This window comes from Centruroides vittatus, unplaced genomic scaffold (genome assembly GCF_030686945.1).
Source record: "Centruroides vittatus isolate TY-2023 unplaced genomic scaffold, ASM3068694v2 contig_301, whole genome shotgun sequence".
NCBI classification, from domain to species: domain Eukaryota; kingdom Metazoa; phylum Arthropoda; class Arachnida; order Scorpiones; family Buthidae; genus Centruroides; species Centruroides vittatus.
In genome coordinates, this window is record NW_027121927.1 from 1 (window position 1) to 27317 (window position 27317).

General features: G+C 29.2%; 2 long non-coding RNA genes across 2 annotated transcripts; one reads left to right on the plus strand and one right to left on the minus strand.

The window, feature by feature from the left end:
* The first annotated feature begins 7414 nt into the window (after window positions 1-7414).
* On the plus strand, window positions 7415-7984 carry LOC136972731 (uncharacterized). Its single transcript, XR_010880380.1, has 2 exons — window positions 7415-7587; window positions 7660-7984. It is a non-coding gene; the product is annotated as an uncharacterized lncRNA (long non-coding RNA).
* Window positions 7985-8812: 828 nt separating this feature from the next.
* Window positions 8813-13406, minus strand: LOC136972792 (uncharacterized). The gene is made up of 3 exons (XR_010880389.1): window positions 13388-13406; window positions 8917-8973; window positions 8813-8851 (listed from the first exon to the last, which is right to left on the minus strand). It is a non-coding gene; the product is annotated as an uncharacterized lncRNA (long non-coding RNA).
* Between the last annotated feature and the right edge of the window lie 13911 nt (window positions 13407-27317).

Here is a 27317-nt window from a genome sequence, read left to right on the forward strand (position 1 = left end):
GGGATGTAAGCTTGTTTGTCCCCATCTTTGATATAATTTGTTTTTTTCTGTATTTTCACTCAATTTACGTAAAAATTATTCTATTGTCCTGTTTATAATTAATAGCTTGTCTTTGTTTCTGTTTACTAAATGGAATTTCACAGTAAAATATTCGGAAACTAAATTATAAAAGCCAAACAAATTAAATAGCTTAATGTTTACAATATCCACTTAAAATGGATAAAAGCATTATTGCATATTTATTATTTATTCGTGCATATCGACGTCTTTCGAAGAAATAATCATTTATTGTAGAGTTTTTATAAGCTGAAAATTATTCTGTTGTCTTTGATGAAATTTGTTACAATTTACTAATTTTTACAGAAACATTAAATTTTAAACGATGACATTAGTTAAAATGTATTAATTTGTACACAAACATTAAATTTAAGGCGTATTTCTTGGTGATCACGTGACCGAAAGCTATTTTTATCTTGGCGGGAATTTTTCCACAGTGATCTTTGTCATATCTAATTTGCATATTAATGATAGTACATTACTAATCTTTATTAAACAGATCTAGACATTTTATATTATTTAAATTTGGCTGAATTAGTAAAATAATTATATAAAAATTTTCAGTATTTTGCAGGAAACTTCAATCCAGATGACGTAAGAGTCATCCATGGTTCGCGGGAGAATTTGCGCGATGATCTTTTTTATATCTAATTTGCATAATTATAATGGAAAATTATTAACCTTTATTAAACAGATTTAGTTATTGTGTATTAATTAAATTCATCGGTTTTTGTGAAAGAATTCTTTAAAACTTTTAGCGTTTATTTAGAAACTTTTTGTCACCTGATGACATTGGACAAGAGCATTTTCGTTTTGTTTATTGTATACGACAGTTCGCGCCAGATTTCGTAAAGTGCGGTTTAATAATTCTGTGTTTCTCGTTTTTTCGAAGTTCACTGCGATAATTTTTTATTACGTGGATTCATACATTTTGCGTTGATTGCAATGGATATTTTAAGGCATAAAGTTTACTGTGAATTAGTTCTAAATTCAGAAAGAAAAGTTGAAAATAATTTATTTTTCGACAATTTGGGAGAACTGATCTTTGTTTGGATGTAAATGAAGGCATGTAAATTTATTTGTGCATATAATTATCTAGTTCTAATTTCGAAACATTTATGGCATTTAGTGTTTATAAGCGTGTTATTTAGACATGTCTACCAATTTAGTGCTAAAACGTAGAACTACGTCAAAGAAGAATACAAACTTTAATTAGCAAGTAGTATCTTTATTAGAAAACTTATTTGTTGGTAGATTTTTTTACATTTAAAGTGTAATTAGATGAAACTAAATGGATGTGAACATAGAAAGTTGAATATGGCAAGAGTAATAGATAAAACTATTATTACATATTACTCGATCAGAAAAATTTATACTTGAAGAATTTTGTTTTGATAATTATTGCCTAGGGTTTATGTCGAAAATATTTTTCAGTTATATTTGTAATTACAGTTAATTCGAATAGTAATGGCGCTTAAATATTTATAGAATTAATTGAAGTTTTCGAATTTTGTTTTGAGGAAACTGAGGAAGGCAAGAGTATCTACAGTTGTATAATGAACTGAATTTAAGTAAATTAGGTGACTTTGTATGTTTCGATGTAGTTTTTTATAATATTACGATATACGAACTTTCGATTTTGTAAATTGTATTATACTAAAAAATAAAGTTTTTCGTTATTCTCCTACTTAATGATGTATTTATAATGTTTCTGAACTAAATAATACTTATTAAATTGAAATCCAAGCTTTACAAAGTACTATGAATATTAGAGAAGACCGTTTTACTATAAACTACTACGTTTTACTACAGCTTACTCCAATGTTGATTCTACGAAAAGTAGGTCAGACAAGGACCGTTAGACTAATGACGTAGGCTGTTTACTTTTTCCGGTTGCATCGGTGCACTCCCGATAGCGTCATTTACAGAAGTCACACCTACTTTTTTCTGACGCGAGCCAATTAGGAATATTAATTTTTTTAACCAATCAGATGACGGCGGGAGATTTAAATTCGATTTATGTCGATAGATGGCCGTCTAAAATTTCATATTTATTTTAATTTTCTCTCTTTTATTGTAATTTCTCGAGAACTAAAGGATATTCCAAAACAAAGTTGGAGAACCCAACTACTCGTGAAAATTCTACGACTTCACGAAATGGTCCAGGTATTTTATAAGAATTTTTTAACGGCTATTTCCGTCCCTCACCACTGCCACTCGATCGCCTTGGACGGCTATTTCCGTCCCTCACTGTTAAGAGGTTAATGCTCTCATGCAGACGGCACCGTAGTTGCTAGTATTGCCATCTTGCGGTAAAGTCTGCAAACCGTGACGTCGGACTACAGTCATCTCCCGGAGCGTTAAACACGAGATATGAGAGCGGAGACAGCGACGCGACTTCCGATCATCGCGCGATCGCCATTTCGGTTAATGTTACTTATGGCAGCGAACATGGCGGCCCGACTGACCTCTCGTATGGGCGCCACCATACGCCGCCATGTGCTAAACTAGTAATCGATTCACGGTAGTTCTTTAACAAAGTAAAAAAAAAGAGGGAAACGTCTACTAAAGGCAATTTTAACGGCAAGCGACGGGACTCCCGATCGCGATAGCGAGGCCGACTTAGCGGTGAGAACGACGCGACTCCCTATCATCGCGCGATCGCCGGAAAAAAGTATGATAACTTTTTCATTTTTCGTCTCCGGTCCAAAAGTAGAGTATCGTTGAACTCGTCTCGGTCCCCTGAGTTCAGATATATACCCAAACACACGAAATTCCATAGGGAGTAATCTATAGTATACCCCAGACGACCCCACCACTCCCGGCGAGCGTGGCGGGTCTTTCTTCGGAGTTTCGCGTGTATTTATCCCACCAGGAGTAAGACGCCCACCTACAGGCTAGACGGAACGCACGACGTTTTTGCGCTCTAATGCGGCCGCACTCGGGGGTCCACCACGGCGGTTTACCCGAGGAAGGAATAGAGCGAATTGTCGCGTTATCGGTAACTGTTTCACGGATATTGTCAACGAAGGAGTTGTAAAAGGTAGGGTGTGAATCCCCGGAAGTCCAAAGCTGATCAAGATTATTGGAGTACCTATCCCAATTTGTGGTACGATGTAGACGTGGGCTGTCGTCGGGCTAGGGGTGCCCTGGAGGGATAGAGTGATAGAGATCGGTGCATGGTCACTAGTTAATGTGTCCGCGCAAGGGCGCCACGAGGCGGAACCCAATAAGTCCGGGGAGCAGAAGGTCAGGTCTATGGCCAATGAGCCGTTTGGGTGGAAGTAGGTCGACTCCCCCGAATTCCAACAGCATAAATCTACTGATGAGAACCAATCGAAGAGAGTGCGGCCAGCGCCGTCTGGGCGGTTGCACTCGTTATCCCAATAGGGATGATGAGCGTACCAATCCCCACACACAATGCGAGGGTAGTGGTCATTCCGCAAGAGGGAGTTCAGCGGTAAAGCCGGCTGGACGCCATGTGGGGAATAGACGTTAACAAGAGAAAGGGGGGCCCGTGTAACGTATATCAGGGTCTCTTCAGATTCGATGCCTATGAGCTTAAGACCAGGGGGCAAATGGCGAGCGGGCCACCAGTGAGCGACCGCTGTTAAGACAGCGGACGGATAACAGTGGGAATTTATAAATCTACAAATTTTTCAATTTGCAGCAACGTGAGGTCACGGGTCGACACCAACTAATGGATTGGAATGTTTAGAATGTCAATCAGAAAAAATCCAGCTTCGATTCTGACTCTCGTAGACAGCGCCGGATTAAGCCTCTAGCGTGCCTTAGACAAAATTTAAATTGGGGCCCCATATAAATAAGTTGCTTGTAAACAAATCTTAAATAATGTCACTTAAAATTTTTATTAATAATAGAGAATACAAACACTAATACAATAATAATTGTACAACAAAAGAGTTTCTGGTACAATGAGAAATGTACAGTAAGACCCCGCTTAACGCGGGGGGATGCGTTCCTAGACGACAAAGCGCTAAGCGAAACAGCGTTAAACGAGACCATTTTAATATAGAGTAAATAGGGATAGGGGAACACGCGACCAAAAAATAAGCAATTTTAGTATAATTTTAAGTTTTTTTTATATAAATTTTCGCATAATAATATATGTTAAATAACACATAAACTTGTTTTTTGCGATGAAGTCCTGTAGTTTCATTGGTCGCTTTCTTTTTCTTTCCTTAAGCAAATGTCGGTAGCAGAAGATCGCATTAAGAATGCCTCGTTTTGCTTTGGCACTCCTATCAAAATCTGGATCATTCGCTACAATTTGATCACCGATTTCGGTTATCGTTACTAAACTTTTCCTAAGGAAATCTGTAGCAAGTTCTTTGGTTCTTCGTCTTCACAATCTCTATTTTCCAGTTCCACACGAATTCCTCGTTCTGCCAGTTCTTGAAGACGTCGTTGGTAAGGCTCTTACCAGAAACCTGTAGTAACTCCCCAATATCCTGCTCGTCTACATATGTATCGATTAAGTTGACAATTTTATCAACCTAACGATACAGCGATAGATTCTTCTCGATGAAAATTCTTGGATACCTCCACCATAACTTCTTCCTCACTCCGTTCATGCATTTATCAGTTAATTCTTGCCAAGAGAAGTCGGTATTTCCTATGGCATCTATGATGTTATATTTTTTCCAAAATTGAACAAAACAAACATAGGTTTAAGGGAAGTACAGCGCTAAGACAAATTGCCACCTTTTGCTGATCGATTCTTGTTTCGGAATAATCGTATTATATATGAATCAATGAAATACCGCATTAATTTGAATCAGCATAAATTTTGAGTGTTTTTTAGGCGTCAAGCAGACCGCGTTATATTGAATCAGCGATAAGCGGGGTCTTACTGTATATAATTTTAGCTATCAATCAGCCTTTCAAATATTTAAATTTTTCGTTTTTGGATTTTCATTTCAGAAAATTGATCAATCTAGCCGTTTGAGAGTGTCTGTTTCTTTAGTAATCATTGTTAAATACCCTTTCCTGTCCTATTGAATTTCTTAAATAATTTTTAACTCGTTTTAAAACAGAGAAAGATTTTGCACTGAAGCCGGGCCCCTCCGAATTACGGGCCCTAGACATTTGTCTAATTTGTGTATTGGATAATCTGGCTCTGCTCGTAGACATGACAAAATTTGGAAATAAATGTAGCATTCCTTCGAAAGCAAAATTGTCGCGTTCTAAACAAGTGAAGACATAAGAAAAATTTTTAGCCGTCAGAAAAGAAAATATCATGTCGTGAGATACCAGCGAAAGTTTCAAATTTAAATCAACACTCGCGGACCAAGACGAACGAGGTGTCAAATTGATTAATCCATCAAATTAAGAATTTAGGGGAGAGATCCTTTATAAAGCCAGAAATTCGAGGAGAAAGAATGGTGGCTTCTCCCTGGCTCAATCTGTTTATCTTCTGTGTCGGACTTCATTTTCGTTCGGCCGTATTATAAAGGTTTTTCGGTATTTTTAATATTAACTTTATCCAGTTTGATGTTGCATTAATACGCGAAATCCGCAACCCCGACGGCGACCGAGGAATCTTTCCGAAAAGCGAAATAATATTGGGCGAAATCCTAAGAATTTGATTTATTTCATGCCATGGCCGAAAATGGACGAAAAAGATGTTTATTCAAACGAATTTCGGGCGATTTTCGGAGATGGTCAAGCCTCGAGACGTAGAATTGAAAAAGATCTCCACGTTGGACATTCTGCATCATGTAAATGCAGAAGATAATTTATTTATCAAATTCCGAACACAAGAAAATGATTGAAGCAAAATTTAAAAAAAATTATAAATTAATTTAAAAAAATAAAATTGATTTTTTTAATTCTAATTTTTACGTAATTCGAACATTGTTGACGCGTCTTTTAACGTTTGTTCGAAAAACGTCACGCATGACGATTCGCAGTTCGATTGTGTTTCTGGTTGTGGTCGGACGTGCTTTTCTCGTGCTCTTGGATTGCGTTGGTTTTTTTTGCGGTTTGCGGACTTTTGCGGAGAAGATTGAAGATTTTTCAGGTAAGTCTTAGTCCATATTGACCCTAGACGTAAGAATTTATTTAATATTACTTGGAGAATCGGTCCCAGAAGACATCTCGGCACATCGTTCGATGGTCGTCCGTTTGCGCTTCGGATTCGAATCTTTTAGATTTAAAAAGCGCTGCGGTGAGCATTTTGCTTTTCTCGGAAGAATTTAAGCATTAATTTAAGCTAGAATTAGTTTATTGGAAGATTTATGATATTTTTTATTTTCAATTTTATTTTGTGTTAATTTTATATGTTCTTCCGTTTCTCTTGGATATTTTTAAAAATTTTTTTGTTCTAAATTTTGATTTAAATATTTGTATTCTATACATGGAACGTATCTGTTCCATTTTGTTTTTGACCTGATGATGGCCTGTTAATCGGGCTGAAAACGTTTGTGTTTTCAATTATATATTCTTCTCAGCAACAAATTAAGGTGTTATATTTCTATGTCTATATTAATTTAAGCTTTTGTTTTCACTGGACTAATTGCAAATTTTCTTTTTTACAGAATGAAGACGTTGGTGCGGCTTTGGAGGCGGTTCCGGCGGAGGCAGACGGTGGCGCCGGAGGGAGGGGGTTCCTCGGACGACGCGGAACGAGTCTGTCGTTCCGTGCCGTTGGAGGAGCGGGGGCTCGACGAGCGAGAGGCAGCGGGTGAAGAAGACCTTCCCCAAGTGCGCGTGGCGTGGCATCCTCCCGGAGTCGGGATGATGCGACGCTACACCCTGGGTCCAGTGCACTTGGCCAAGGTCTTCGGGGGTCATCCTGCCACAGACCTTGCTGTGGAAGATGCTGAAAGTGACAACTCGTCCGAGCTGACATTTTCTGGTTGGTCGCGTTCTGCCCGTTCGTCCGCGACGGCGACGCCACCGCCTTGCCGAAGTCGGAACGGGGAGGAGTCGAAGGAGAGAGCCGCCGAAGTTGAGGGACCGGGCTGTCCGTGGTTTAGTTGCTGCGGACGGCTGCGGTTCCCTTGGCCTAGGCGGTGATCCTCTTCGATTTCCTCTTCTTCACCCGGATGCGACTTTCTTACCGGATTCGACACTTTACCCGGACTCGACACCTTTTCCCGGACGTGACCTCTCTTACCCGGTCGTGACCCACACGGACTTGTCTCCCGAACTTGACACTCGGTCGACGACAACGGATTTGACTCCCGATTGTGACCACCCGGACGTGACACGTTTACTCACCGGACGCGACATTCGGCCGATCTTTCTTCCCAAACAGCTGTTATGAGGATTGAGCTTCCGGTTAGGTTAGGTCTAGGTCAGGCTCTTCTCATAACACTGTTCGGGAAGAAAGACTATCTGAGAAAGGTAATAATTTTAACCTTAGGTAATAAATGAATTAACTTCTCCTTTTCTCACTGTCTTTGTGTTTTATAGGAACATTTGGGAGGGAGAAGAATCTCCCTCCCCAACTTTACCACGAAGAGGACCAAGTGGACAAGTGAATATTTTCCGAAATCTCCGATGGTAAGAACTCTTTCGTTTTATTTTTTAACACATCTTATTCTCGTATCGTAATTTACTGTTTTCTGTTTATAGACATGCCGAAGATGTTCTTCGATCACACACACACACACACACACACGGACACAACATCACTTTACACGAAGATATACACCGTTTAACCTTTACTCGAATTCTCGCACTCACGCACTTACATGTCAAGCGCCTCGTTCTGTGTAATTCGACACAATGAAACAACCCGAACACTCGCTTCCCACAAATCCAACCCCTGGGTCCTCGTTCCGGGAAGTGGAAACGCCAATTTTAAAGATTAAAAGACTTTAAATTGGCGGCCGAAGGGGCTCTGGTAATCACACATCTTGCATCGATTAAATGGAATTTTACACATTAGCATCAATAATCGTTTTGTGATGAATTTTTCTGTTAAATTTAGTGTGGTAAGAAATTATCTGCGCACAAATCTCGCTCGTATTTCAGTATTGCTAACTCGTTAAAGATCTTCGTGCTTATCGTATGTTTCATCATACTTGCAAGCATCATGGTAGCTGGTTTTGTTCATCGAGAACTGTCTTAATCTTACCCATTTTTGGTTTCTTAACCCGCTTGGTTCCTTGTTTTATTTGAACTTCTTAAACTAAACATAAACTATATAAAAATAAACTAAACGCTTTTTAATAAACATTTTTAATTAAAATACTATATTAATTTTTCACCATAATGCTAATTAATAAAGGATGAAAAATTAATAAGCGATTATAACACCAAAATAAGAATTACCATATTTCCATATTTTTGGATCTTTACCATGTTAATACTGAATATAGATTAATCATTTCTCATTTTATGGATACACCTTATCAATTTGAATAAAAATACAATAAAAATTTGAATACAATAAAAAGTATTAAATTTATTAAATGCAGTGTTTAAAAACCTAATATAAAAAAAAACATCCGATTAAAATAATTAAATTATTCTGAAAACTGAGCTATTTTGATTGAATTTCACTTGAATTAAGCCTTAATACTATGCTTTGTTAGGCTTTGATCTACTTGGTTTCCACGAATTCTTTTTAAATCAGCGTAATAAATGTGCGTGTCGGGTAATCCCTCGCAGTAACATTTAAAGAGATAACAATAGCCGTAACGAACCGTATGTTGTTTACAAACGCTGACGCAATAATCATTTTCTCCTAGGTTTCCACACTTGTAATAACTATTGTCGACGTATCTGGGATACTGTCCTTGTCCAAGTACCGTTCGTCCCGCTGAAAATGGATTTTCTTAATTAAAAAGTATTAATCAATGTCTAATTTCATGTATTTATATTTACCTATTAAAAATAAAGTCAGTACAGATAGCAGTAACACTGTTTTCTTCATTTTCATTTCTATGTATTGTTAAAGGAACTGGAAAGATATACTAATGATATATAAAACATTAAAAAATTACTCGAAATTGAACCGAACAACATTAAATGGAAATTAATAAAATTTATTTGTTAGTTCTTAAATATTTTACTAGGCCATAAAAAAGAGAAGAAATTATTTTCAGAAAAAATAAATTTGCGTATTAAAAAAATTCAAAACTACATCGAAATGACTCAATGAAGAAATAAAAGGTAAAATAGAGATTCACAATGAAGAAATTTTTAAAACTTATCAGGTAAATGAGATAAAGCTTTTGATCTAAAATTAGGATTTTTTGCTAAAGAAAATATTTAAAAATTTCCTTATAAAAAATGAATTACAAACGAGTAAAAACTTTTGCATGGGTCTACGTAAATTTAAAATATTTACACTAATTCTTTGAAGTACTTTATATAGTAGGAAGCAAACATATTTTTATTTTTGTTTTAATATTATTGAGAGAATACTTTAATTTTCTGCATAGTTTTAGGCATTGTTGAATAAGACGAATACTTAACTGAAAATTATCAAAAGTGACTATATTTTTACCTATACAATTTTGTTCTATGTCGTAAGTGAAACATATTTTCTCTTTGTGATTTTCCATTTCCATTTTAATGCAGTTCGGTTATTATCTTCATTAATTTGTCAAGAACGATTATAATAAAAGGAACATAGACCTACATATTTTGATGCTCCGTATTCGGTGAAAAATGGAAAAACGAAATTTATAGTTTCGAGAAAATAATGAAAATAAGGTATTATAACTAATACTTAAAAAAACTATTAATAATAATACTTAATTGAATTTTAAAATAGACCTATCTAGAAATTAGAAATATGCGAATGATGTAAAATATGATAAAAATTAGAGGAGAGTTGGATAAGGCGGGTGGTTTGATAAAACGGGATACTCGCTGTGCAGCTCAATATGTGCTTATAACAGTGGCGTGCCGTCATTAGAAGCGGTGAAAACGCCGCTTTCACCTTCCAATGACCTTCCCTTGTAGTTTCTAAAATATAAATTTTCATATTTTAACGTACTTTGAATTAATTATAATTAATATTTTATTATAACTGCATTATGTATCTTATTACAAATTTCTATACTACATGTGAAAAAAACGATAAGATTGCTATTGTATATTCGAATATCAGTGGCGGAATGGAAGCGCTTACGAGACAGCTTCCACAGCGAGAATAACTGAATGGAGTAAAGCAGCCAGGGGCATTGGCGCATGCGTTTTACAGAGCACCAACCTCAGCCGGTTTAGTTGGTGGAAGCTACACACGTGTAACACTTCCAACAATTCTATCCCTTAGCCACTGGGTAGGGAGCTATCTGACTAAGTGAATTGTTTAAGATTTAAAAAGTAAAGAGTATTCAATGTTATTTTTATGTACTTTTTTTTCCAAGTTATATTTAATAATAATTTTCTTTTAATTATACTGTAATTACATTGACAGATTTTCAGACATAAAATCTTTAGAATTTTTATCACTTTTAGATGTTAATAATTTTAATGCTATGAAAAACAATTTTTCGAAGCGTGTTTTAATTCTATAAATTAAGTAAATTTTATGGGAAATTTTTTGATTTATCTAAATTACGTAGTGAATTGCAATATTTATATTCGTGTCCGGACTATATTGACAAGTAACTCTTAGACATAAAACATATTATAATTAATGTCGATCCGACAAAAACGTACTAAAAGAATTATATGATTTAATATAATTAATTTTTATGGTACCGTCTATCAGTGCGTCTGTTGAGCGCATTTTTTCGACCACGAAGCAAATTCATACATTGGTCAGGAACACTCGGTGGGAGGAAAAATTGTCGTCGCTAGCGTTGCTTTCGATAGAAAAAGCTTTTCAATACGCTGATGGAGTCGACGACCAGCGACTTTCATGATAAAGTAATTAACGACTTTGCGGAAAAAATCGCCGAATAGAGTTAGTTTATAAAAAATTAAAAGAAACAAGTTTTTCTATCATTGTTTGTATCATATCAATTTGTATTATTTGTATTTTAGAACTAAAATACATAAATTGTTTATTTTTGTCATTTCCAGTATTTGTTTAAAACTTTTATGGAAATGTGAGGTTCCGGACAGGCCCGAACCGTCACGAAAGACGCGAAAAAACGGTTAATTTAGAGAAAAATGTATTAGTTTAAAAAAAAAACATAGGTAAAAGTCGTTTGTAGCCGGACACCCATTGTTTATATTAAACTGCCAGGCAGAAACCATAAATCACGGTAGGACGTCGTCCTATGATCGGTAGAAGATCGAATTCGTCTTCGATTTTGACTTTTCTTGCGCTCCAGGTAAGAGTCTCGTTACGCTTAGTAACGAGGGACGCTTAGTAACGAGGTTACACTCGGGAAGCGTGATTGAGAGAGAATAACCAATCAAATGGACGAAACAAAGAACGGAGATTGATATAATCCCCGACAATCGAGGACACCTGGCACTCGGTTAACGTTCCGAATAACCAAAACACCGTATGTAAACGCGCAAAAAAAAAAAAAAAAAAAAAAAAATACAATTTCTTGTCTATTGTGCCAACCTGTAACCCGTGCCACTTCGGACTTAGACCGTGTCCCCGACGCCAACAGAGGAAGTCTCCCCGTGCCCTACAGACTTGTCAATGCCACTGTCCCGGGGTCACCTTCGATCGACCATCGAAGAACCACATCGACGCCCAGGATGTCCGAACGGCTGATTGTCTTGAAGCAAACTATTTTGTACATAGTATATGTTTATTTTATGTTTTTTTTTTTTTTGTCGGTTTTTGTCAGGTACGTCTCTTCCGCCACCACGCACGTATGAATGGACCCTAGGCCATCACTGACGCGCAATTAACTGATTGCCCCTGGAAGTCGGCTTCTTACAGAAACACAGCTTCCCTATCATCAAATGTCACGGCACGCCACTGGCTTATACCTATTATTTAAGCTAGTCTGCTATGAAGTGCATTATCTTTTCTAGTTATGTTCATTGTTTCAACGCAAAGACCACCTATTTCATTTCTAGGAAAACTGTTTTTCGATTGCTTTTTACAGTTGTGTTTACTTATATATATATATTATACTTGTTCAGACTACCAACAGAAAGCAGATTTTGTAAAATAAGAATTCAATTAAGTATTGTTTAAGCCATCTTTCCACATCCAATTGATGTGTCTTATTTTTATAGACCTAATTCTTTTGTTTCAAATTTTTTGAAATTAGCTGTCAATTTGATGAAACGGGTACCCGTGAAGTTGATAAAATACCCCATTTTATCATACATAATGTATCTGCTGTTACTTTATATTATCTTTTTTTTTTTTTTTTTGTTACAAATCAGAGATGTATCTGGACATTGTAAAGGAAAAACTATTCGACAATCTTGTTCAAAAGCGAATATGAAAGGAACCTTTTACACAGTAATGTCCAGAAACATGGATTTACTGAAGGTTTCCAAGGAATTTAACGTTCCACAGATGACACTGGAATCACGAATTAAGTTAGATCCAGAAATAGGCGCATGCAAAGTTCATAATTTAGTCCAATCTTGAAAATGAAGATGAAACCTACACTAATGACTTGCGACTTAGTAACTTTAAATTGTAAACTGTTTCTTTAAAGATACTTTTAAAAAGGGAGCTTTCTAGTTAATTTTTCTGTGGACTTCATTTTATTATTTAACGGGATTACTTTGCAACTTTAAAATTCTTTCTAACTTTCTGTTTAAGAAAATGCTTCGCCGATACTGGTAATTCTTATAATTAAATAGGATAATAATTTAATATAATCCATATTGGCATTCGAAGAATTTTAAAGGAAGGAGATGTGGAAGTAGTCAACTTCTCCATTGAAGAGGTTGAAGATGTAAAACATATCGTCATTCATTAAATAGTTGAAAACGAAAATCACTATCGCTCCGCTATTGTTATTTGTTTAAAATGCTAGAAGATAACTGTACCGTGTTATAATCGTATTTATACAAAAACACAAGAAATAGGCTTGCTTTAATGTATTGACTTGCTTCATTTTTGTATCATGTTCTCTTGTTTTCATAATTGAAATAAAAGAAATCGTAACAAAATAACTTCTAGCATTTCTCTAAAATGAAAAAAAATCTTTTTCTTTGGTAGTATTGTATTAATATAAGAAATTAATCTAAATAAAATTCATTCGATTTTCTTTCATTTACTTCCAGGATTCGAACACTCCAGAATGATCTATTTATGAAAATTTGACCATTTAAATATACGAATAGTTTATAGAAAAGAAGAAAACCTAAGCTCCAGATATTTTACTATTCTTTACAAATTTAATTAATAGTTATTTGTAATTCAGTGGAACAAACGCTTTACTTTAAATTTAAGATAATATAAACGAACACATTACAGCTTGCGTATTAATGCACTTACCGTTGTATTCTTGTATTTTCAAATATTGCTGAGAATCGATAGAATTACTGAAATAAATTGAGAAATATATATATAGTTTAGTAAAGATGACATAATAACAAAGGAATTTGAATTACAAGTTTCTACACATTTCATGACTGGGAATTTCTTGAAAATTCTTGTTAGATGAAAATGACTCAAAAAATGTCTTTAAGATGAGCTAAAGAATATGTTTCGTTTACTTTTATGATAAATATATATATATTTTTTTTATTCTAAATTAAAATTTACCATTTTCGAAATAGTGACAAAAGTCAAAGATCGCCGTTATTATTTAACGTTTCTGTTGTTTATTTACAGTACTTTATTATATTGAATATTTTAATACACGTTTAAGAATTTTTAATGGGGTTTCCAGTCTCTATTTGTATCTTTAAAAATATAAGTATTTTGAACTCGACATGAAGTTTTGCTTTATGTTTTAATTGCTTTTCGAGTTTACAAATAATGAATAAATGATAAAAATAACGATTTTATATTTAAACCATTTGATAATTTATAAAATAGATTTTTCGAAATGTTAAATTGCTGTATCGAAATATATTTTCAAAATTATGTTTCGAATAATTAAAATTAATTTTTTTTAATTAAAATGAGTTTACTACAAAAGCTTTAAACTGTGTAATTACGTATTTTTTAATTTTCTTTTCGTTTTTATTATTATTTTTTTTTTTGAATTGTTGATGATCATTTGCACAGAATCATGTTTCAAATTATAATGAAATTTTTCATACTTTTAATTTTGATTTCTTTATTAAATTCTTATTTGCGTTAATAACGATAATATTAAACTGTGATAAAGTGATTTTTAATTTATTATGTTAGCTTCTATTCTGTTGAACGTAAACTACATAAATTTAATACTTTACTTAATGTTTTAAAGAATTTGGACAGTTCTTTAACTGGTCATTTGAATATATGGCATACTTGTGGGTCCTCCATACGTTATGTCCTCCATAGGATGTAGGTGTGTATATAATGTATTAATAAGAACATGTTTAATTATATTTAACTATATCACTTTCATTTATAAAATTAAATCGTGGACCGTCTATTTTAAATAAATACGGTATGTTTAAAAACTGAAATTAATATCGATTGTCTACCGTGGAAATATATCAAGGATAATTAAAAGTAAAATCGTTATAGATTAGTTACCACATCCAACTGATGTTTGATATTTGTTATCTTAATGTAATGTATGTTATGGAAAAAATAATAATTTATGACCATTTTTTGTAAACTGTAAGTAAATAGATTTTTATAAATTATTAAATTATTGTATTCTTTGTATTATTTTAGAATAAGAGTCATACTGTTGACAGGAAACCGAAACGCGTTTAGGACGGTGATATTGTAAAATAAAGTTGATACTTGCAAGACATTATGCGTTGCTTAATGCAGGTGTGGCCAAACTTTTATCCCTTAGGTGCTACTTTTTCGGTAAAATATAGTCTGCGGGCGACTATGAATATGGGCAAACAATTTTAGGATTTTTCAAATTATTCATAGATATTTTAATAAATAATTAACAAGAATTTCAACTAAAAAAATATGGCAAATAAAGAAAACAAATAATTATATTTTTTTATTTTATGAAGCACAATAATACAGTATTTATTAGTAGTAGTGGTTTGAGTAGCACTGATCACAAAATTAATTTCATGAGACATACTGATCACAAATTTAAATTAATTATTAAATGTTTTTATAAATTTGAATTAAATTAATTTTATTTTAACAATATTTGATCACAAAATTAATTTTCTAATTACAAATTTGAATTAAATTCATTTTATTTTGACAATAAGGTAAAGTTTCTGTATTAATTATTAAATGAATAAAAATTTATTGAGTAAGTTAAAATGATTCAATTTTTGCAGGCTGGTAACTAAATTTCTTTTTAAAATATATCAACTAGATATATACTTACAATTCATCGTGTTGAAACTTCTAATGAAAAATTACTTTTTATTTTTACTTAAATTTAAAAATATCGCGGTTGAGAATATTTGCTATACTAATATTTCAGTAAATTTAAAACATGACAATTTGAAATAATATTTTATTATTAGAAAATAAGTTGCACCGGTAATTTTTAAAATAAAAATTTGTCGAGTAAATTAAAACACAACAATTTGAAATAATGTTATAACAAAAAGACAAAGTTTAATATATTCTTTCTAATTATTAATTTGCAATAATAAATTTTACAATTTGTTCTAATATAAAAAGTAAATTAAAACAGGACAACTTGAAATAATAATATAACAGTAAGGCAAAGTTTAATATATTCTTTCTAATTATTAAATTAATTTGCATTAATAATTTTTACAATTTGTTCTAATACGGAAATAGTTCAATATAATAATTATTTAAATTATATTTCTTACTTATTTATTAAATACCTATACAATGTATTCATTTTGAAAATAGCTATTTTTTGTTTAAGAATTGTTCGTAAGATAGAATATTGCAAAAAGAACATTTCTTTTTAAAATATTTGTGGTAATAACAATTTTTTAAAATATTATCCAATCTTAGACATCCAAAGAAGTTCGATGTCTAAATAATTGTAGTTGCATTAAGAGAATAAAAATTTCTATCTGCCCATTTTTTGCCAATATTTGAGGATTTAGGTACTCCCAACTTTTCAATGTCAAATGATGGAACTTTTTATGTTATATATTGTTTCGGTTAAGTTTAAAAAATTAAATTTGCCCTCTCTTGTATTATATCGTACTTTTTATATAAATTAAATAAAATTTCATATACCTTACTATGAAAATTCCCAACATCCAAAATTATATTTTTTGTATGATAAATACAGCTCATGAAATTCACAAAATTAATTTTTCGAGTAAGATTACAAATTATTATTTAATTTAATTAATAAATTTTTATAATTTAAGTACATTTCGAGTAAATTAAGATCACAAATAATTTTTCAGGATATAAATAATTTGTCGTGTAATAGTTTTATTATCAATACTGAAATTAATTTTCTTGATTGATATTTGGTAGACAAAATAATATAACATTGAAATTATTTTGAAAAGGTTTTTAGGGGACAGTTTATTTAAGTGTTTCCACTGTTTTCTTCAGTTTATCTAAAGTAAGACATATTTCTGCATGTAAGTGCAGGAATAAATTTTCACGATGGCTGATGATAATTCTCGATTTAATTTTTGATATTTTGGAACTCGTCAATAAATTGTTGGTCAGGTTTTTGGTAACCAGAAACAAAATTCCAGTTTAAGTAATCTTGTAATTTGCTTAAAGTTGTGGTTTTTAATTTTTGGTATTTTAAAACTTCTTTTATATCTAACTTATGTATGAAGAGGATAACAAAATTATCTGAAAGAGGTTGGAATTTGGCAACTTTATTCCAATCAAATTTTAAGTAAATTGATTTTTCAAGAGAAATCTTGATCACAAAATTAACTTTAGATGTCCATTAAATTAAGATTACAAATAATTTGTTGTGTTTAATTTTTTTTTCAGGTTATAAATTATTTTCAGTTCAGAAATTTCTCGGGTAAATTACAATTATAAATAATTCTATTCTCAAAAAAACTACTCAACCTGTTTTTTTAGTTTTCATATTTAAAAAACTTTTCAATTCAATTCATTTCTTCAGTTTTCATATTTAGAAAACTTTTCACTTCATTTCTTTAGTTTTCATGTAACATTTTGTAACAGTGTAACAGTTAGGCAAAGTTTAATATATTCTTTCTAATTATTATAAAATGAATTTGCATTAATAATTTTTACAATTTGTTCTAATATAAAGAATAAATTAAAACGCGACAACTTAAAATAACATTTAGCAATAAGACAAAGTAAAATACAGAAATAGTTCAATATAATAATTATCTAAATTATATTTCTTACTTGTTTAATTAAGAATTGTTCGTAAAATAGAATATCGCAAAAAGAACATTTCTTTTTAAAATATTTGTGGTAATAACAATTTTTTTAATATTATCCAATCTTAGACACCAAAGAAGTTCGATGTCTGAATAATTGTAGTTCCACTAAAAAAAATGAAAATTTCTATCTGTCCAATTTTTGAGGATTCAGGTACTCCCAACTTTTCAATGTCAAATGATGGAATTTTTTATGTTATATATTGTTTCGGTTAAGTTTAAACAATTAAATTCAATTTGTTTTCCCTTGTAATAAATTATATCGTACTTTTTATATAAATTAAATAAAATTCCATATGACATTCCCAACTTCCAAAATTATGTTTTTTATATGATAAGTGCAGTTCGTGTAAAAAATTTTCCAAATTTAACAGATTTTTTTTTCTTTTTATTTTTTGGTGATAAATTATCAAAAGTGATGAATTGGTTAGCAGTAGGAAAATTCCCTGTTCCTGAGGGAAAGTACATTTTTACATTAATAGAATACAATTTATTAATAAATTTAACAGAACAATGGTTGTAATGGTTGTTTTATAATCAATTACATTTTAGTTTTACTTTGATGTATTTAACAATAAGTTAAATTACAATTTACTTTTTATATTAAAATAATAGTAATACAACGGTATATATAATAAGCATTATTTTTCCCAATTTAATTTGATAAAGAAATGTAATGAATTTATTATAAAAATCTATCTACCCAAAATTGTTTGTATGTCTTGCTACAAACCCAATTTGTCTACATAAGGTGTTGAATGGAAGATTTTCGTCTCGAATCGTGAAAGCTTCGAAGTCAAGGATAACAGTCAATAAGTTGAAATGCTTCAAAATCTATCGGCATGTCATTCTGTAATTTTATATAAATAAAAATTAGGATTAATATTGTTTTATATTTAATAAGAAAATAACGAAAAGATTTCATACATAAACATTTCTTACCGACCATATAGAATGTTCATTGATGTACCAAATGTTGTCTCGTCTTCCTATTTTTGATATTATATCACGATTATATTCAATTATTTCATCCATTTTATCAAATTGTTAATGTGAAATCTATAAAAATATAATTTTTAAAATTTATATTGTAATTGAATTGAAATGAAACTTGTTTTTAAAATTTACAAAATTTAGTTACTATAATGAAATGAAAGTAAAAGATATATTACAAGAATTTTACTCAAATTGTACAGTAGCAATAATGATAATAATAATATTACAAAATGGTCTTTCTTCAAATCAAATTTATACTGTGTGATCCAACTTATTAAACTTTGAATTACTATACGGTTTATACTAAACCATAATTTCTTTGAAATAATATTTATTTAACTGATAAACTCTAATTAAAGATATTAAATTTATAAAATGAAACTGTGATTATATACATTTTTTTTTATTATAAACTCATTTCACCTCAATGAAAATTATTACATATCAACGAACTTTAAGAATAAATTTTACAACAATAAGGTGGTTTATTTTAAAAACAACTTATTTAATTAAGCTAACTAAAAACATAATAAAATTGTAACACTATCTGTATTAGTTATATATTATAGTACGTACAATTAGATTAGTTTTAAATATATTTTAAAAATTTATATATAATATGATTACATTTATTTATTTAATATTAACTTATTATCAATAATATTATCATTTTAATTAATTTCTATACATTTAAATTTATATTACTGAGTATTTATTTAAATATAATTAAGAAACAGTTTAAAGAATATTAAACTACAAGAAAACGAACCTCTGATTGTAATTCCTAAAAATTTGTTTTTCACATGATAGATATAAACTCTACAAATAATTGCTGAATTCTTATGTCTAACTGTTAACTTTTTAAAAATAATAGATTCGTTATAAAAATGAATTTTGCTGAACTTTTCCCTTCAGTTTGTCTAAAACATGACATATTTCTGCAAGTAAGTGAAGTAATAAACTTTTGCTGACTTTAAGTAAATTATTCGTAATTCAGAAATAAATTATATAGCATCTCGAAAACTCTATAACTCTCTAAAGGACGTATTTTAAACATTTACACAATTGTCTAAATGGTCGTACATTGCATTAAATTTTACCACCTTAAATTGATTCTCTTATATTTCTTGATGTTAAACTTGTGAATTTTTCGAAGATTTACTTTTATCTAGAGTTAGGTCTAAGTCAAAGGCAAACTTTTAAATAAAAATACTTACTTTCTGAAGAGGATGATCTTGTATAACAGGTTCTTGCAAAAGAAGTTCTCGGCGAGGTATTGAACCAGTCTCTTATAACCAGTATTTATACCATCTCTTAATGCAAAAACAGCGGAAAAAGGATATTTCAAATTAGCAACTTTGAAAAACAAGATATTTTAAAATGAATCGAAAACATTAATTTCTAATATTAATTTAAAAACAGAGGAAAAAGGATATTTCAAAATTAGCAACTTTGAAAAACAAAAGATATATATATATTAATACAAAAATGAAATTGTTTTATTTTTAAATTATTATTGGAAATTAACTGTTTTTGATCCATTTTTATATTTTCTGTTATTCAAGGTATGGTGTAAAGATAGTGTATTAATGGAAATTAACTGTTTTTGATTCATTTTTATATTTCCTGTTTTTCAAGGTATGGTCTAAAAATATTAATATATATATGTATATACCTTGTTTTTCAAAGTTGCTAATTTTGAAATATCCTTTTTCCTCTGTTTTTAAATTAATATTAGAAATTAATGTTTTCGATTCATTTTAAAATATCTTGTTTTTCAAAGTTGCTAATTTTGATATATCCTTTTTCCGCTGTTTTTGCATTAAGAGATGGTATAAATACTGGTGATAAGAGACTGGTTCAATACCTCGCCGAGAACTTCTTTTGCAAGAACCTCTTATACAAGATCATCCTCTTCAGAAGGTAAGTATTTTTATTTAAAAGTTTGCCTTTGACTTAGACCTAACTCTAGATAAAAGTAAATCTTCGAAAAATTCACAAGTTTAACATCAAGAAATATAAGAGAATCAATTTAAGGTGGTAAAATTTAATGCAATGTACGACCATTTAGACAATTGTGTAAATGTTTAAAATACGTCTTTTAGAAGTTTAGTAAAGTTCATTGACTTATTATTTTAATATATGCATAACTTTTTTCCTATAACTTTTTATTTTGAAATATTACTGAATTAGTTTCATGTGATATTGAATTCTGTTTTAATAAATTTTGAAGGTAAGTATTTATTACTATTATTATTATTTAATATGTGTGATTATTGATTTTGAGACATTTGCGCTTCACAATGAAAATCTTTGTTAACACATAGTTCTGGGAGTTTAGGATTGTAACAAGATATTCTAGAGTTCGGAAAAACTGATTTTTATAATGAGTCTATTATTAATTTTTTTTAAATTTAACAGTTAGACATAAAAAATTGGTAAGATTTGACAATTATTTACGTGGTTTATATCTATCATATGAGAAACAAAATTTTAGAGAGCTATAGAGTTTTCGAGATGCTATATAATTTATTTCTGAATTACGAATAATTTACTTAAAGTCAGCAAAAGTTTATTACTTCACTTACTTGCAGAAATATGTCATGTTTTAGATATACTGAAAAGTTCACCAAAATTCATTTTTATAATGAATCTATTATTTTTTAAATTTTAACAGTTAGACAAAATATATTCTGGTACTATAAAATTCTGTTTATTATTATTATTGCAAATCAGCACAATTTAATTTCATAATTAAACTAAATATATTAAACTTTGTTTTAATTAAAATAATTTTATTTTAACAATAAGATTTATGATTAGTATAGCTAAAGAAATTTCGGTGTTATATTATTTGAAATTGTCGTGTTTTAATTTACTCTGACATTAGGATAAATTTGATAGCTAAACACAATATATTAAACTTATTGTTAAAATAAAATTGATTATAAACTGTTCAAATGACTTATAATTTCTTCTTTTCATCTGTAGATTATTTGCACGGTTTATATGTATCATATGAGAAACAAAATTTTAGGGAGTAGGCGCTAAGTGATAGAGTTTAAAAGTACTATATAACTTATTTCTGAAATATGAAAAATTTTTGCCGACTTTATGTAAATTAATTACTTCACTTACTTGCAGAAATATGTCATGTTTTAGATAAACTGAAGGGAAAAGTTCAGCAAAATTCATTTTTATAACGAATCTATTATTTTTAAAAAGTTAACAGTTAGACATAAGAATTCAGCAATTACAGTCAAACCTGTTTTTATGCGCTCTTTTTATCTGCGATTTTTATTTGTGCGATTTTTTATTTGCGAATTTTTAATTTGTGCGGTATAGTTGGCGACTAGTCTCGTGCGATTCGTCATGTCTTACGTTGACTTATTATAGCTAAATAAACTTATTATAGCATAAATGCACTTATTATAGTAATATTATTGCATGAATATGCGAAAAATGAAATAATTTACTTTTTAAGTCAACAAAACACCACCTGGACAAAATATGTAAAACAGACGATAGGCCAGACGATGCAGTCAAGTGCTGACATCTGTTGTCAATAAATTCTATTTCGTACGGTTTTGAGTTATTTTCTATGTGAGACTTTTTTATGCGGTCCCTGTTGACCGCATAAAAAAATATTTTTTAATTGTGTTGCGAAAACTATTATTTACAGCCCTTCGTGAAGTTTTGTTAGATTTTTTTTTAATGCGTTTTTTTTAATGCGGTCCCTATCCCCCGCATAAAAACAGGTTTGACTGTATTTGTAGAGTTTATATCTATCATGTGAAAAACAAATTTTTAGGAATTACAATCAGAGGTTCGTTTTCTTGTAGTTTAATATTCTTTAAACTGTTTCTTAATTATATTTAAATAAATACTCAGTAATATAAATTTAAATGTATAGAAATTAATTAAAATGATAATATTATTGATAATAAGTTAATATTAAATAAATAAATGTAATCATATTATATATAAATTTTTAAAATATATTTAAAACTAATCTAATTGTACGTACTATAATATATAACTAATACAGATAGTGTTACAATTTTATTATGTTTTTAGTTAGCTTAATTAAATAAGTTGTTTTTAAAATAAACCACCTTATTGTTGTAAAATTTATTCTTAAAGTTCGTTGATATGTAATAATTTTCATTGAGGTGAAATGAGTTTATAATAAAAAAATGTATATAATCACAGTTTCATTTTATAAATTTAATAACTTTAATTAGAGTTTATCAGTTAAATAAATATTATTTCAAAGAAATTATGGTTTAGTATAAACCATATAGTAATTCAAAGTTTAATAAGTTGGATCACACAGTATAAATTTGGTTTGAAGAAAGACCATTTTGTAATATTATTATTATCATTATTGCTACTGTACGATTTGAGTAAAATTCTTGTAATATATCTTTTACTTTCATTTCATTATAGTAACTAAATTTTGTAAATTTTAAAAACAAGTTTCATTTCAATTCAATTACAATATAAATTTTAAAAATTATATTTTTATAGATTTCACATTAACAATTTGATAAAATGGATGAAATAATTGAATATAATCGTGATATAATATCAAAAATAGGAAGACGAGACAACATTTGGTACATCAATGAACATTCTATATGGTCGGTAAGAAATGTTTATGTATGAAATTTTTTCGTTATTTTCTTATTAAATATAAAACAATATTAATCCTAATTTTTATTTATATAAAATTACAGAATGACATGCCGATAGATTTTGAAGCATTTCAACTTATTGACTGTTATCCTTGACTTCGAAGCTTTCACGATTCGAGACGAAAATCTTCCATTCAACACCTTATGTAGACAAATTGGGTTTGTAGCAAGACATACAAACAATTTTGGGTAGATAGATTTTTATAATAAATTCATTACATTTCTTTATCAAATTAAATTGGGAAAAATAATGCTTATTATATATACCGTTGTATTACTATTATTTTAATATAAAAAGTAAATTGTAATTTAACTTATTGTTAAATACATCAAAGTAAAACTAAAATGTAATTGATTATAAAACAACCATTACAACCATTGTTCTGTTAAATTTATTAATAAATTGTATTCTATTAATGTAAAAATGTACTTTCCCTCAGGAACAGGGAATTTTCCTACTGCTAACCAATTCATCACTTTTGATAATTTATCACCAAAAAATAAAAAGAAAAAAAAATCTGTTAAATTTGGAAAATTTTTTACACGAACTGCACTTATCATATAAAAAACATAATTTTGGAAGTTGGGAATGTCATATGGAATTTTATTTAATTTATATAAAAAGTACGATATAATTTATTACAAGGGAAAACAAATTGAATTTAATTGTTTAAACTTAACCGAAACAATATATAACATAAAAAATTCCATCATTTGACATTGAAAAGTTGGGAGTACCTGAATCCTCAAAAATTGGACAGATAGAAATTTTCATTTTTTTTAGTGGAACTACAATTATTCAGACATCGAACTTCTTTGGTGTCTAAGATTGGATAATATTAAAAAAATTGTTATTACCACAAATATTTTAAAAAGAAATGTTCTTTTTGCGATATTCTATTTTACGAACAATTCTTAATTAAACAAGTAAGAAATATAATTTAGATAATTATTATATTGAACTATTTCTGTATTTTACTTTGTCTTATTGCTAAATGTTATTTTAAGTTGTCGCGTTTTAATTTATTCTTTATATTAGAACAAATTGTAAAAATTATTAATGCAAATTCATTTTATAATAATTAGAAAGAATATATTAAACTTTGCCTAACTGTTACACTGTTACAAAATGTTACATGAAAACTAAAGAAATAAATTGCAAACTTGTGAAAAGTTTTCTAAATATGAAAACTGAAGAAATGAATTGAATTGAAAAGTTTTTTAAATATGAAAACTAAAAAAACAGGTTGAGTAGTTTTTTTGAGAATAGAATTATTTATAATTGTAATTTACCCGAGAAATTTCTGAACTGAAAATAATTTATAACCTGAAAAAAAAATTAAACACAACAAATTATTTGTAATCTTAATTTAATGGACATCTAAAGTTAATTTTGTGATCAAGATTTCTCTTGAAAAATCAATTTACTTAAAATTTGATTGGAATAAAGTTGCCAAATTCCAACCTCTTTCAGATAATTTTGTTATCCTCTTCATACATAAGTTAGATATAAAAGAAGTTTTAAAATACCAAAAATTAAAAACCACAACTTTAAGCAAATTACAAGATTACTTAAACTGGAATTTTGTTTCTGGTTACCAAAAACCTGACCAACAATTTATTGACGAGTTCCAAAATATCAAAAATTAAATCGAGAATTATCATCAGCCATCGTGAAAATTTATTCCTGCACTTACATGCAGAAATATGTCTTACTTTAGATAAACTGAAGAAAACAGTGGAAACACTTAAATAAACTGTCCCCTAAAAACCTTTTCAAAATAATTTCAATGTTATATTATTTTGTCTACCAAATATCAATCAAGAAAATTAATTTCGGTATTGATAATAAAACTATTACACGACAAATTATTTATATCCTGAAAAATTATTTGTGATCTTAATTTACTCGAAATGTACTTAAATTATAAAAATTTATTAATTAAATTAAATAATAATTTGTAATCTTACTCGAAAAATTAATTTTGTGAATTTCATGAGCTGTATTTATCATACAAAAAATATAATTTTGGATGTTGGGAATTTTCATAGTAAGGTATATGAAATTTTATTTAATTTATATAAAAAGTACGATATAATACAAGAGAGGGCAAATTTAATTTTTTAAACTTAACCGAAACAATATATAACATAAAAAGTTCCATCATTTGACATTGAAAAGTTGGGAGTACCTAAATCCTCAAATATTGGCAAAAAATGGGCAGATAGAAATTTTTATTCTCTTAATGCAACTACAATTATTTAGACATCGAACTTCTTTCGATGTCTAAGATTGGATAATATTTTAAAAAATTGTTATTACCACAAATATTTTAAAAAGAAATGTTCTTTTTGCAATATTCTATCTTACGAACAATTCTTAAACAAAAAATAGCTATTTTCAAAATGAATACATTGTATAGGTATTTAATAAATAAGTAAGAAATATAATTTAAATAATTATTATATTGAACTATTTCCGTATTAGAACAAATTGTAAAAATTATTAATGCAAATTAATTTAATAATTAGAAAGAATATATTAAACTTTGCCTTACTGTTATATTATTATTTCAAGTTGTTCTGTTTTAATTTACTTTTTATATTAGAACAAATTGTAAAATTTATTATTGCAAATTAATAATTAGAAAGAATATATTAAACTTTGTCTTTTTGTTATAACATTATTTCAAATTGTTGTGTTTTAATTTACTCGACAAATTTTTATTTTAAAAATTACCGGTGCAACTTATTTTCTAATAATAAAATATTATTTCAAATTGTCATGTTTTAAATTTACTGAAATATTAGTATAGCAAATATTCTCAACCGCGATATTTTTAAATTTAAGTAAAAATAAAAAGTAATTTTTCATTAGAAGTTTCAACACGATGAATTGTAAGTATATATCTAGTTGATATATTTTAAAAAGAAATTTAGTTACCAGCCTGCAAAAATTGAATCATTTTAACTTACTCAATAAATTTTTATTCATTTAATAATTAATACAGAAACTTTACCTTATTGTCAAAATAAAATGAATTTAATTCAAATTTGTAATTAGAAAATTAATTTTGTGATCAAATATTGTTAAAATAAAATTAATTTAATTCAAATTTATAAAAACATTTAATAATTAATTTAAATTTGTGATCAGTATGTCTCATGAAATTAATTTTGTGATCAGTGCTACTCAAACCACTACTACTTTTATTAAATTAAAAAAATTACAATGTAAAGAAATAAATACACAAAAAAATTTAGCAAATAAAGAAAAAAATGTTAATTATAATTTTTTTATTTTTTGAGATGAAATACTTATTAACTTAAAAAAATGCACTGTGAATAAGCAAATGAATAAAATTGTTTAATTGGACGAAATATGACATTGCATAGGTACAGCAAGTTTTTCAAAATTTGGCGATTGCCATTTATATGCGCATGCGTTGCGACTACAATTAATTTAAAAGTTAACATTCATTTGCATTGTTCATCGGGATAAATACAAACATTATGGGTACGTTGCACAGACAATTCGATAATTTATTCTTACAATAATAGACTAAGTGTTTTAAATATTTAATTTAAGTTAAAGCAAATTATTCAACTTTAGCTTCGCGGGCTACTTTCAAAACCTTTGCGGTCAACCGGTCGACCGCGGTCTACGTGTTGGCCACCCCTGCTTAATGGATTTTATTCAGGAAATGAAATTAGCTTTTTTTTTTTCTTTATCTTTTTTACAACATGTTATATGGAACTGTCTATTAGAGTGTTTTTTAACGGGGCAAAATCATCTCTTTATGTTAGAAAAATAGTGTTTGAAGGGCAAGAGTGATTTTTTCGTGCGAAATTTCTATTACATATTAAAGGTCTTTTGCAATTATTAAACAATGTTTTCATTATTTTAAGTTTTATTAAAGTATGAAAAAGGGAAGACTGAATCGTGAATGTTGCTAAGATAATTCGAGTATTTAGAATAATTAATTATTTTTCATTCGAATGAACTCATATTAGTAATTATGTAATTAACATTAGTTTTATTATAACTGTAAGAGAAACAATTATTGTGTTTATATATATATATATATATATATATATATATATATTATATAAGAGCGGAACCCCATGGGGCGACATCTGCCGACGAGACGCGACTTTAGGAGAATAGCCAGGCGATGGTTTAAAGAAAAGGCGGGAAAAAGATGGAAGACGAGTCCAGATGGGACTTTTTCTCCTTTC